Raw genomic sequence first — 15,208 nt, 5'->3', positions numbered from 1 at the left:
ACATATGGAAAAGCTTGCGCGTCTATTACTCTTACAAATTCAATGACAACGCAGCTGCAGTTGTGTGTCGTCAACTCGGGTTCACCGGGCACTTCTCTAGATCGTTCCAGCAATGGTTTCATGTGAAGGACATCTTGACCCTTTTCAGTCTCGAGTGTAGCGGCCAGGAGGATGATCTTGGGCAGTGCCGGAATCGCGTCGGATTCCAAAGTACAACATATTATTGGAGAAGACGTATTACGATCACGTGTGCAGGTGATTTTATTTATTTTTGTTTTGTTTTTTTCAAATTCAGAGACCTGCGACAATATATATATATATATATATATATATATATATATATATAATTTGTGTATTTTGGTATGTGAGTGTTTGGTGATGTTGTGTGTTTGCCTTATTTCCTTATCAATTTTGTTTTGTCATTACTTTTATTAGTGTTTTTTGTTTGTTTCACACCCAAATTCATGTGTTACGTTATAATGTTATCTTATGAAATAATGACAGAAAGTATAGATTAGGTCAACCAACTCGAATTGCTAGCTCCAACAGGCTTAACAGTTAGTCTAATACGGTATATCACAATAAGGTACCTGTCAGGGTTTTCGTTATACACCTATATCTTTTTTCGTATGAGTTGTTGTTCGTCGTTGGGATGAATATCTTGTAATGCTATGAATATCGCGAATCGGGGGGGGGGGGGGGGAGAGGTAGAGAATTACCACAAAATGTAAACCTCGATCAGCGTGCACCAGATTGTTGAAATTCAATTCTGAAATGCAAAACCTCCCTCGTGTGAGAAAGGAAAAAACTGTCATTATTTCATCCTCCCTCCTTCTCTGTGAGCCCTCGCTTGTGTATTCTCACAAATTGATATCAAATGTATTTTGCCCCCCCCCCCCCCCCCCCCCGGTGGGGAAATCGGTTGTTCTGTCCTGTGTGCGTGATATGTGTGTTGGGATGCATAAATGTTTGTTTTACTAGTAATTGTCTCTTATTCCAGGTGCACACTCATGTGTCACATATTCCTTTTTTTTGTTTTTATCAACAAGTGATTCCTCATACGATCAATTCATGATTGTCTGTATTTTATAGTCTTGTGTGTTCTTTGTGCATGTCAGATATTATTTCGGTTCGGATAAATGACGAATAAACTAAACTGAGCATGTAGGTACTATAAAAGAGATTATGGGTAGCATTTGGTCTTATTGGCTACAGGAAATTAAGAAAACACACATGATGGCAAAATTCTATAATTATGTAATGATTTGTTTTTTTCAGGAACGAATTCTTCAAGTCATATAGGTACGTTCAATAGATAACATCAAAAATTGCTGCAGTTTCCCTGTATGATTGCATTATATCTGTACAAGATAGAAAATTGTCAATTCAGTCCTTTGTCAATAAAATTTTCCTTATTTTCTTTTTTCCAGTTGCACAATGATCCGCATGTTGATTTATAACAGACATTCAAAGCCTCCATCAACAAGCTTTTGAACTTACATTTCGCACCAGATCATGATCGTGGCCTCCTTTTCCAAGTTCAGATGGTAACTCTGAATTCGTCTCTATTTTTGTCTCCGCGATCTTCAGAAACCCAAGTTCGTCTGACAAACGACTCTACCCCAGACCTAGGTCGAGTGGAGATCTTCTACCAGGGTACGTGGGGAACGGTTTGCAGCAGTCTGTGGGATGACGAGGAAGCCGGTGTGGTGTGTCGCATGCTCGGTTACAGCTCGGGCGAGACTACCCCAGCACTCAGCGTCAGTAGCAAGCCTATGGTACTTAGTGACGTCCGATGTGTCGGCTCGGAAACCGACATCGGTGCTTGCGAGCACTCGCCGTTTATGACGGGAACATGCAACCAACAATCAACCAGCCAAGGGCAAGAAGCCTGGGCGGCTTGCTATACCCTTTCTAACTGAGAATCAGAGAGAGAGAGAGAGAGAGAGAAAAAAAAAACAAGAACCCGGGGCTAACAAAGACACTAGAATTGAAATATGCTTGCCGAAAATGATATACGTACAGAGCAAACGAGATAATCTCGCAGTTGTTTTGGTTGAAAGTGTTTTGAAGGATTTCTCTGCCAGCAAATCATATCTTGATCTAGGATTGATCATTTTCTTAAACTCCGATGAAAGGAAAAAGACGGAAAGACGAAGCCCAGATAAAGATTATTATGTACTGTATGTAATCACCTCTGTAATATAAATTGAACAATTAGAATTCTCGCTTATCTTTTTTTTTCTTTCTACCTCTCAGCTCTTGGTAAAATGCTATGTATACTGTATCAGAATGAACTGTACCGCGAGAGAACTCGAATTTTCACAGTGGTTTATGTTAAGTTAGTGTGTATGTATTTGTTCAGGGGTTAGTTTTTACTAATTTGATTATTACTAAAGGGAGAATATCTTTTTCTTCTCGAGTACTCGCGTTTGCTTGTATATAAAGTTTGCAATCACTCTTTATCAAATTACATGTGATGTGATGAGGAAATTAAAATAGAAAACCATCAAGAAACGAAGACACCACCAAAGGATGAAAACGTTCTTTAAAAAAAAGATATTCATTGGAGAAGTACTTGTCCCTCCTTTGGCATTTGTCAAATCATGATAGACCACAAAGAAACAGTTGCAGTCATGACATGCAGTTCTGGGTCTCCGGCGTTCACATCAATACTCTTCAGCTTGTTCAGCCAGACCCTTTTCCCCAGAAACAGTCAATCTTTGGAACAGCCTGCCACACTCAGAGCAGCTGTTAACCTTACAGGATTCGAGAATTGTAACCAACAACAAAGAGGCTGAAATAGTTTTTATTTTGTTAACAAAAATAGAGAGTTCATGATATCATTATGTACACTCAATGGGAGAGTTATAAAGTATCATCCCCTAGTCTTATTTCCGCAATCAGTAGTTACGTTCAGACGGTCGAGGATTAATGTTGTGTAATCTAACTTAGAGGATAAGATCGTAGCTAAGTATTGGACGCCAACTGTCACATGCTCTCTTTAGTCACAAAATGACAATTTCGTGACAATTTTTTTTCCGTTGACGGAATTGTGCTATTTCTTCGACGAAATTGACGTTGTCACTTGTCAACGAAATACGATTTCGTCAGAAAAGTGGTATTTTGCGACGAAAGAGACCATGCGACACTTAGCGCCCCATACTTAACGACAATCTTATCCTCTTAGTTTGCTTATTCCTATTGCTATTTCGTCGACGAAATTAACGTTGTCACTTGTCAACAACAACAACAACAACAACAACAACAACAACAACAAAAGATTTCGTCAAAAATCGGCCTCAGATGAGACTTGTTAATAGATAGCTTAAAAGAAATCTTTACAATTTCATTGAAATATTGAAGGTATTAAATCTGAGTGCATTGATGCTAGTACCTAAGGGAGTTCCAGAACATAGGGGCCACCAGGACAAAAACTGATTTTGTTGAATTGTGCACGTCAAGGGTAAATGTAGTCTTTTGCAAACAGTAAGGCAGCTCGCTATAATTTCAGCACACAGAGAGCAATGGACTCGCACACACAGCGAGCTGCGAGAGAAGCGAGCTGCGATCCGATCACTGTGTGCGTGCGAGTCCATTGCGAGCTGCCTTAGCAAAAGGCTAGGATAAATGATATTTATTCAGTTTCAATTTACTTCATGCTTCTCATATCAAGTAACATAAAAATGATAGCATAAATTCTGGTGCCTTATCAATAATAAACAAACGACTTTACATATTATGCGCAGTAATGAAAATGATAACTAGTAGAAATCGAAATTACTGTTCGGGTTGTAGAACCAGAAGTGTGACGGGACCTAGCCTACATAAAATCAAGCCTGTTTGGCTGTAAGCCCTGAATACTTAATAAGCGCTGTTTGTGAATGGGAAAGGCAGAGCGGATGAGTTCAGACCTGGTAAATTAATAATGCCAAATACAAGAAATGAAGGATGCTTTTGTGATATAATCTAAATTCAATATAAACCATAATTGTGACCGAATTTCCACTTCATTTCAGAATAAAACATTATTGTTCACCTAGATTGGTTTGGTATACACAAGATTGTTTTTTACACTGGATTCTGGAACTGAACAAGTATTTAGCATAGAGACGAAAAAGTGTAATGTGCAGTCATTGAACCATCAGGAGCCCGCCTTCGAGCTCTGGGTAGAAAGAGAGAGAGAAATGAGGTAGACCAGGGAGGTGGGTAGACTGCGGAATTACTCATAGTGACGGCAAGGCCCAGATCATAATCTGCAGCGTGTGGACAAGGTATTGATAATAGGGCAATAATGGGCGGTGAGTTGGCTCAGTCGGTAGCGCGTCTGCCTCACGATCACGCGGCCCGGGTTCGAACCCGAGTCTGGACTGAGCAATGTTGTGGGTAAGCATACCGTCCCCTCTAGCAAGAGGCAAAAACACTCTGTCCCTCGAATAGGACATAAAATGGAGGTCCCGTGTATGAGAGAGTAACAAATCATGCACGTAATAGATCCCGCTTCATTCATTCATCGCAAAGAGCAGGGTGTTTAACCCGGTGAAGTGGTCCCACCTCACATCCAACTGGACCCCATGGAAGACCAGCTTAAAGTAGCTGAATATGGGCTATCCAGCCATCTTCTCAGATGGAAAAAGAACAAACAAACAATGTATAACAATTAATCACATAAAAAGACGCTGCAAATCTATTCAGTGTCTACTAGATTTTCATTCAATGAAAGGTATGCTAATTTACCAAGAAAGGAATGTAAGGACGAAAAGCTTGTTCCTTGGGGGGAGAGATCATTCTAGTATCTGGCCCTGTACTCTATACATTATCGATTATCGTGTTTTTGTTTGTTTGTTTTTTTTCGCGAAAATTGTCCGACTACACGGAAGGTGAAATGCGTCATAGCTGTGAATCAAAATATTTTCTCTCAACATAGTGAGTAAAAAGATCCGGTTGCTCCTGGTAGAAAACTGATACACGAAATGCTGACATTCTAGCAGATCTGTCGGTTTAAATATTTTGTGTTCAAGAAAATTAAAGCATTTCTAAGAAACAATGATATCATTAAAAAAAAAGAACAGATCACTCAGCCTCCGCACCAACCATGTGCCAACTGCACTGAAATGACACAGGTATCCATTTTTACGTGGCTCAGATTTGATGTTCTCTTATATATATATATATATATATATATATATATATAATACAATATTAGTATTTTACATAGCGCTCTTACAATGAGTGCACATGTTTCACAGCGCTTCACAAATCCATCTTACACTTGGGAGGTAGGAGAAAAGAAAGAAAAAAAAATCAACAGACAAAAAAAAAGTACATAATGAATCAGTCAGGTATTGAAAAGGAAAGTCTTCAATGATTTCTGGAACACTGACAGAGTCACAGAGATGGTGATTCCCTGATACTTTGAGGGAGCTATTTCCACAGGCGTGGGGCAGCTGCTGAGAAAGGATCTGTCTCCTGTCCGAGTGAGAGTCCTAGGGACAGATAGCCGGATTGGGTCTTGGCCTGACCACATTCTTTGTCTTTCAGATTGGTGACGCGCACTGACGTGAAAGTAGATTCAGGAGGTAAAATGGATGCACCTTATACTGGTATATATGCATAATATTATATGCATAACATTGTGTACTGGAACTTTTACATTTATATAAGAAAAAAAAAAGAGATATTCATCGTCATGGTTTGATACCAACCTTCACTCAATAAAGACAGGGGGTCGCTACAAACTTCCGAAAGTCAATGACCCGCTTACAGTCACGTGATCAAGGCGAAGACGGTTCATTCCGCTGATGAAGGCTGTAGCGTTAACAACTGAAATTCGGAGATAACTATTTTGTATTGAGATTAAAGGTTCAACACCAGCTCCAGATGAATTTCCAATACTGATGAGCTTCTACTCTGAGAAAAAGAAAAGCGATTAATTCTAACTGCCTCAATATTCCTTGAATTTCTTTGCCCTTGTTGAGAGAAATTACCTCTTCGGCTTTATGCAATTAATAAACTATCTTCCATTCTTTCTTTCTTTCTTTTTTGCATCGTATTCGCAATCAGCATTAATGAAATTGAGATGTCATTGAGACCTTCCGACATGCCAATATCCCTTTCTCTTTCAGACAATTACTAATACTAATTAACATTAACCTAATGCGTATGAGTGGTAATTTTCACCATTATCTCGAGCCTTCAAAGGGAGACGCGAAATTCACGCTCGCCCGATTCCATGATTAAATTCATAACAATGAAGGAGACTGCTAATCATACAAAATATAGAAATATAACTAAAACAACATCAAGAGTCCTTCCAGAGTACTTCTATCGCCAATGCCACGTCAGAGGGTGGAATGTATATTACCTCCGTCACAACGGGTGGCTCCCTAGTTTCCTGTCATCAGACGAGATATAAGCACACCTCAAAGTTACAACGATTTGTTCTTCTCATTTAGTCTGAAAAATGTGCCGAGATATACCACAATAATTTGTACTCTGCTCCGAAGATACTGACAGACTTTCTTTCGTACGTCAAACTTTATCGCAGGGAAAATGGTAAGCTCAGTCTAAGTTCAAAGCAGTCAGACTATAATTGCATGTTTTCTACACACCATAAGATATAAAACCAAATTTATATATTTATCGATCTATTGACATCACATATTAAAATGTACATACATCCTAACATGTAATGTGACACGAAATGTTGGAATGTTACGGCAGGTTGTGGGTGTCAGCCGCTTCAATAATTTGAAGTTACTTTTAACAACATCTGTAATGGTGCTCATTCAATTTGTGTGTATAGGCTTTAAGAAGTAAAAGATAGATTAAAAAATAGTTTAGTTTTGTTTTTCGTGTACAGCGTAGCTATTGAATCGGGGTATCTTTATCACTATCACGGAACAGAATTATACAGTTGATTACAGGTATCATAGGTTTTCCCGGCCAGTTTCACACTTTTGTCAGCCCAATTCTTTTTACTGCATTCAATTTAGCAAAATTTAGCTTAGATGACATGTTCGGTATTTCAATTTTATTATCTCTTCTTTCAAATTCATTTTGGAGCATTCAAATTACCGTTAATCTCATTCTAATTAACACTTTTTTTTAAAATTCGTAAAACAAGCACCATTTCGTTATTCGTAACCATACCGTGAATCTTTATAGGCTACATCAATAGACCCACTATAAATGCGCAACAATGCCCCATGAATGAAATGTCTTTTTATTGCTGTTGTTTGCTTTTTTAGAACATCCCAAGGGCGTCAATATTCGGGTACTGCGCCTTGTACATTCTTCACCTGGGTAAGATGATGAACAAACACAATTACGGTTTGAACGATCTGTGCATATAATAATATCTTACACTCTCTGAACTTCTGATACGGCAATTTAGTCTGGGTGCCAAAGCCACTTTTTGGGCCTAACCTTGTTTTACCGTACGCCCGATGTTTTTTGATGGTTTTACCCTATTTCGGGGGTGCTGAATCCAAATCTGGATGATGCAACTCTTGCATCCTTGAGGGTTTTTAGATATTCAAGATGGCCGCCAAGATGGCCGCCAAAACCGGAAATTCCCACGTATTTCCTTCTAAATGGTGAGATATTGAAAACAATTGATGGATTTACCCTATTTCGAGGGTGCTGAATCCGAATCTGGATGATGCAACTCTTGCATCCTTGAGGATTTTGAGATATTCAAGATGACCGCCAAAATGGCCGCCAAAACCGGAAATTCCCACGTATTTCCTTCTAAAAGGTGAGATATTGAAAACTGTCACGACCAATGGAAGAGAGCTATGACATAGCCAGTTGAATTATCACAAAATTACATTTATTATAACAAAATTCTGTATCACAATTAAATGGTTGCCATTGCAACTGCATTATCATCACATTGACATCAATTTCCGACAATTAAATTATCTCATGAGTTCCAAAGAATGTAAGTGCACTTCCCTGTATTAATCGACGACTGAAGTCTAGTCCATTCAGCGATTATAATTGACTGCGTTATAACATCATTCAAGCGGCGTAACCGCGGTGGCGACTCGCGCGATGACGGCTCGGGCGATGACGGCTCGTGCGATGGCGGCTCGTACGGTGGCAGCTCGTGCGTTGACGGCGGCCCAAAAGGAACATCCGGCGTTCAGGAGGCAGCATGCATGCTGCATCCCCAGTGTGGGTAGATACTGTGGTGCTCGGCTTATCAACGCTGCGTTGACGGCACCATGGCATTAAAACATGTTGACCCCTCCTTCTCTGCGATGTGGAGTACGAACTCAATATTATGTAGTGCGACTCGAAGTGAAGCACGAACTCGGCTCGGAGTAGGTGCGGCACAGGGACTAGGGGTAGGAGTATGAACTCAGGATAAAACCCTTAAGAAATGGGAACAAATTTCCACTAGCTGAAAATCGTACCCAAATTCCATATATATAATAACTCCACATTTTCAATCCATGCTTCATAAATCTCATATACATTTGCCATAAATTAGCCTATGGCTACTTCAATTTACCGCTGGATAAATTATCACTTACCCTGACACAAATCTCTATTTCAATTATCCGTTCCACATCAACATACATATATCATAATTGTCACATATCTCTGTAAAATAACATTTACTGATAGACTTTCTTCAGATTCTATCACAACCATAGTTATTAAAAATCAAATTCACTTATTCTTCAATTTCTGCCACACATCTATCTCAACTTCCTCAGATTTTCTGACATTCAGATAATATTCTCAAAATGCAAAATAATGCTATCACTTGCTTAAGCGCTGACTGTAAAGCTGATAGAAAAACTATTCAACTCACCACCACTGTGGGCTCACAACTCCTCCCAAAATTAACGGTACTCGAACTCGAGGGCCATAGCCTGTTGGCTCCTCAAAACACAAACTCGACTCTCTGCTGCCAAAATGAAGAGTGACTCTCTCCTACACTGTGGCAATGCAACCTGTAGCTTCGGGCGGGTCTTGGCATTCAAAGTATCCCTGACATTCGCCCTTGCCTGGAGGCGATTACGTAATACTATCTGTCTCCCTCTCTGAGCGGAGTCAATACATTTCCACTAAGCTACTTATTTTTTTCCTTTACAAACACAATTATACCAAAGGCATTTTCTCTTGGCAACATCTTCCCGTGAATGATATACGTAAACAAATAGGAGAACTTTCTGTTGCAGATTTCAGATACTACATTATTTTTTTTTTTTTACTTATTTTCCAAATTTCAGAATATTGCTGTTGGAAAAAACTACCTGTGACAAAAACAATTGATAGTTTTACCCTATTTCGAGGGTGCTGAATCCGAATCTGGATGATGCAACTCTTGCATCCTTGAGGATTTTGAGATATTCAAGATGGCCGCCAAAATGGCCGCCAAAACCGAAAATTCCCACGTATTTCCTTCTAAATGGTGTGAAATTGGAAATAATTGATGATTCTCCCTATTTGGAAGGTGCTGAATCCGAATCTGGATGATGCAACTCATGCATCCATGTAGTTTCTGAGATATTCAAGATGGCCGCCAAAATGGCTGTCAAAATGGCCGCCAATTAAAACCGGAAATTCCCATGTATTTCCTTCTGAATGGTGAGAAATTGAAAACAATTGATGGATCTACCCTATTTCTATGGTGTTGAATCCGAGTCTGGATGATGCAAAGCTTGCATCCTTGAGGGTATTGAGATATTCAAGATGGCCGCCAAAATGGCCGCCTATCAAAACCGGAAATTTCTATGTATTAGCTTTTAAATGGTGAGAAATAGAAAACAGTTGATGGTTTTACCCTATTTCGAGGGTGCTGAATCCGAATCTGGATGATGCACCTCGAGATAGTCAAGATGGCCGCCAAAATGGCCGCCGAAACAGAAACTCCAATGTATTTCCTTCTCATAAATGGTGAGAAATTGATAACAATTGATGGTTTTCGTCAATGGCACAGTTTGAACTTGCTGTATATACAGTGAAACCAGCTCTACTGGATATCTTTGAGTTGGTACGATACAACTGTGCCAGCAATTAACCCTTCAAGACTACAGATGCGGTTGAATAATTGCAAGATTACACTGTTTCCTCTACATATAATGGATAAGTTTTGAACACTAACAATTCATGGACAAGACATGTTCATCTAAATCATATTGTGATAGTGATGTAGAGAAGTGTACTGAAATTACCCAACAATACCTGCCTTAATCCATGAGCAGTTTTAATCTCTTTATCCATGAACACTCAAATTGGTTATTTGGTTTATATTGGTGGTCTTGATGACATTGTTGAAGACACGAGTGGGACATTTGTATTGTTATGCTTCAATTTTTTCTTCAATATTATGTAACATTATGTATGTGTATATGTATATACTTATGTATATATAATCTATTACAAACACACACGAGGGGACGGACAAATCACAGGTAACGCGCCGTGAAAAAAAAAAACTAAACAAAAATCAAACGACAACATGGAAGGTAATAGTTGATAATCCAGTACTTACGAATATCATAATCGCGCAGAGTGCTTTTTAAATTACCCTTATTGATATCTTCTATAGTGGTCATGGATGCAACCATTTCCAATGACCTAATCAGAATATGCGACAAGTTTCACAAGAATACGAGGCGAGACTCGTCAGAATGCAAGACAAGTTTCAACACCACATACCAACATGCCATAATTTAATTTTACTCTATTGATAGCCGAAAAGAATTAACTTTACATCTATAGAGCCATATTATTGGCGACCACAAGCATTATTTCATAACAATTATGCATAAAGACATTTTCAGTCGTATCTTTCTTTGCGTTTGTACGTTTCAGTATGATGTCAATATCACTTCTTTTTTTTCCAGTACGTGTTAAAGTTCCGTTTGAGACATATCGGAATATCTCAGTATATTACAATACCATTGTGACAGTCATTTTGACTGTCAATAAATTTTGGCTGATTTGACAAATTCGCTCAACTGAGTTGAATTCAAGAATACGAATTATTGCTTTTCACCCTGCATGGGTTTAATCTCCCGCTTCGCGTTGGAGCACAATACTTCACCATTTCAGTATAAGAACATGTTAAGGAGTTTCCGTTCATACATGACATTTATAGATGTCCGAAAACCTTCAAAGACCTTCAGCACCCCCGAAATAGGGTAAGACCATCAATTTATTTTAAAATTTTTACCATTAAGAAAAAATATATTAACATTGGAATTTCTGCCACTTATTTTGGTTGTCATCTTGGACGTCTAAAAACCCTAAAGAATGGACGAATTTCAACAACCAAGTTTCGAGGGTGCTGAATAGGGCCTAAAATTTACCAATTTTTGACAGTTATTTTGGCGGTCATCTTGGACATCTCAAAACCCTTAAAAAAGAACACGAAAGTTGCATCAACCAGGTTCGGATTCAGCACCCTCGAAATAGAGTAAAACCGCCAATTGTTTTCAATTTTACACCATTTAGAAGGTAATATAGGGCTTACATGGAAATTTTCGTTTTTGACGGCCATTTACGGGCCATTCTGGCGGCCATCTTTATTATCTCAAAACCCTCAAGGAAGTAAGAGCTGTATACTGGAGCTTCAAATTCAGCAAACTCAAACTAGTGCAAAACCACCAACTGTTTTATATTTTACACCATTTAGAAGGAAATAGGGGGTCTACATATGAATTTCCGTTTTTCGCGGTCATTTTTGGCGACCATCTTTATCATCTCAAAACCCTTAAGGATGCAAGAGTTGTATCCTGAGCTTCGGATTCAGCACACTCAAAATAAGATAAAAACCACCAATTGCTTTCAAATTGTCACCATTTAGAAGGAAATACATGGGAACTTCCGTTTTGGGCGGCCATTTTAACGGCCATATTGAATATCTCAAAATCTTCAACAATGCAGGAGTTGCACCATCTAGATTCTGATTCAGCACCCTCGAAATAGGGTAAAACCATCAATTATTTTCAATTTCTCACCATTTAGAAGGAAATACGTGTGAATTTTTGGTTTTGTTGGCCATTTTAACGGCCATATTAAATATCTCAAAATCTTCAAGGATGCAAGAGTTGCATCATCCAGATTCGGATTCAGCACCCTCGAAATAGGGTAAAACCATCAATTGTTTTTAATTTCTCAACATTTAGAAGGAAATACATGGGAATTTCCGGTTTTAATTGGCAGCCATTTTGGCGGCCATCTTAAATATCTCAAAAACTTCATGGATGCAAGAGTTGCATCATCCAGATTCGGATTCAGCACCTTCCAAATAGGGAGAATCATCAATTCTTTTCAATTTCACACCATTTAGAAAGAAATACGTGGGAATTTTCGGTTTTGGCGGCCATTTTGGCAGCCATCTTGAATATCTCAAAACCCTCAAGGATGCAAGAGTTGCATCATCCGGATTCGGATTCAGCACCCTCGACATAGGGTAAAACCATCACTTGTTTTCAATATCTCACCATTTAGAAGGAAATACGTGGGAATTTCCGGTTTTGGCGGCCATCTTGGCGGCCATCTTGAATATCTCAAAACCCTCAAAGATGCAAGAGTTGCATCATCCGGATTCGGATTCAGCACCCCCGAAATAGGGTAAAACCATCAAAAAACATTGGGTGGACGGTAAAACAAGGTTCAGCCTCTGGCACCCAGACTAATTACTGTATGAATTTTGTATTTCATTTCAGACTATCATGTTGTGTACTTTCTGTTCAAACTGCTCTTTGGATTTGGCATGTGGTAGGTTGATACACGCATAACTTTTCATACCCCAAAGTGTCTTTAAACAGCTTCAAAATATTACGTAACGAAAACTCTCATGTGCAATTTATTTCCTTCGGTCAATGCAATTTTAAAAGTGAATTTATCTATTTTCACTATCCTGCTATGGAGCCTTGAAGACTATATGGGAATATCCTGAGTGTCCTGCCCTGTTATCATGAAAAGAACAGTTCTATGATATTAGTAAAATCATTTCTAGACGATCTCTATTCAATAAATAAATAAACAAATTATTTTGCTTGTTCTATTCTTTTTAAATTTCATTCTACTTTGATTCTTCCTCATTTACATTATGCAAATTCTCTGTGGGGTAACTCAGATAAACTTCTGAGTGAAATAGTTTCTTAATTACAAAGGAAGGTTCTCAGTAATACTTTACGTACCGGTGCGTGATTTATTTCTCTTGCCGATTTCTCTTGCCGACATGCAGCGTCACCGACCCCATCATGCGACAGCCACGCTTGCCTCACGAACGGCTATGGTCTGAATTACACGCTGCCTAGGATCAAGGGGTGTCAGAAGACAGTAGGTCCAGGCGGACAACTGGTCCAGACTATTCCAAAATTGACCCCGGCCTCATCTGAGAAAGTGAGATGTCCAAACCAACGGCAGAGTCGTCTGGGACTTCCACAAGGAATGATTGTCTGTCGAATACCTGGTGGGCATTTCTTTTCTCTATTTTAGAATTTACTTTTGAATCATGTTCATCAGTCGGTCCTAAATATGGACTTGCACCTGTCTGTTCTATTATGGACATTCAGTTTGCTCAGTTTAGCTTTACTGAAAGATAACTTTATATAGATATATATAATAAAATAGCGAAAACTTTGAGCAAAGAAAATGGGTTTTCACCGGGATTCGAACCCGAGACCTCCGGATTATTAGACAGGTGCTCTACCGACTGAGCTATTGAAAGCCCTAGATCGGTGTTCGTCCCAAACCCTTAACTCTCTTTGCTCGTGTGGTCAGAAGCTATAGTGTGTGTATTGTGCCACACACACACACATTAACCTGACATAGACCCAAAGGAAGCCTTTCTTGTTTCGAATCCCGATGAAAACCCATTTTCTTTGCTCAAAGTTTTCGCCATTTATTATTTTGTTTCTGGTCAGTTTTCCCTTTCTTGTTTCAATATATATATATATATATATATATATATATATATATATAGGACGTTAATGAGAATGAATTCAAAACAGCTTTCGATATACTTGAAGAGAAATATTATAGCAGTTTTATCTGACGGAATTAGAGGGATGGTATAGTGTTGGTTGAGATGAGGATTGGGCTTTTAACTTTCTGTGAGATACCAAGAAACTACTTATGAAAAAATACAGAACACACCATTCTAAGAGGTATTCAAAGTTTATTAGATGAAAATCGGTTTTGGAATTGCTATGACATCCAAAAACAAAGTAAAACAAAGCTATTGTATAATAAAAGGTGGGTCCTACCTTTTATTAGGATCGCCTTGAGTTGGATATCTTAGCCATTTCAAAACCAGTTTTCATCAAATAAATGTTGAATCCCTCTTGGAATTACATACTCTTTCATATTTCAAAAGAGGTTTCTCTTTATCTTACCAAATAATGTTAGAAACCCCAAGTTAGGTCTCAACCAAAACTATACGATCTCTTCAATGAGAAAAATGATAAAATCGGCTTTCAAGGAGTGTACAATTTCAAACACTCTCACAACAAACTGCTCTGGTTTACACTTTTTCACATTTCTAGGGCCCTATTTCTGAATGGAATTAAACCATTTTTTGCATTGAATCATATTTTATCAATAATTGAAGTTTCATTTTATTAAAAAAAAAAAAGTGATGGTCCTAAATCTCTCTCCGGTGGGTCCGCGAGTCTTCGGGCCTTCGGACCTGCGTGGATATTATTTATAATACAATTATCAAGATCAAAGTCTTGCGTCAGTGTACCTTTTGATCCCTTTGATATTATTCACATTGTAAAAGTGTTGAAACTCGTGCCATCACAAACAGTCAAACCAAGCTCTGGACCAAGCCCTCTCAAAAAATAATGGAAATAAACAGAAATAGGTAAATAAAAAGAAGGAAATATGAACAGCCAAACACTATTAGGCCTATACTTGCATTTGTACTAATTTACAGTCTTGTAAGCACGATTCATTTTGTTATCATGAAAGAGAAGATATTATCAGGCCTATATACAAAAAAAAGAAGAAAATTTCTCTATATTTGATATTGATGTCAAAGATTGCCAGAGCAACCCGTGCTTTTCTGGGTGGTGTGAAGAAACCATGACAGCGTATGAGTGTCACTGTCCACCGGAATACATTGGAATTCATTGCGACGAAGGTAGGCCTACGCACAACAACAAATAATTTCAAGGCCCTCGTGTGAAATTCTTGTCAAGGGCGCGCGCGCGCGCGTGTGTGTGTGTGT

At 38.6% G+C, this 15,208-nt stretch overlaps 1 non-coding gene across 1 annotated transcript; it reads right to left on the bottom strand.

Moving 5' to 3' along the window:
* Positions 1-13,632: 13,632 nt before the first annotated feature.
* On the bottom strand, positions 13,633-13,706 carry Trnai-aau (transfer RNA isoleucine (anticodon AAU)). Its single transcript has one exon. It is a non-coding gene; the product is annotated as a tRNA-Ile (tRNA).
* Positions 13,707-15,208: the final 1,502 nt, after the last annotated feature.

This window comes from Diadema antillarum, unplaced genomic scaffold (genome assembly GCF_040938485.1).
Source record: "Diadema antillarum isolate AM-2024a unplaced genomic scaffold, OU_Dant_1.0 seq00000319_RagTag, whole genome shotgun sequence".
In the NCBI taxonomy this organism is placed as follows: Eukaryota; Metazoa; Echinodermata; class Echinoidea; order Diadematoida; family Diadematidae; genus Diadema; species Diadema antillarum.
Note: the sequence above shows the minus strand (reverse complement) of the source record. Positions and strands in the feature narration are given on the sequence as shown.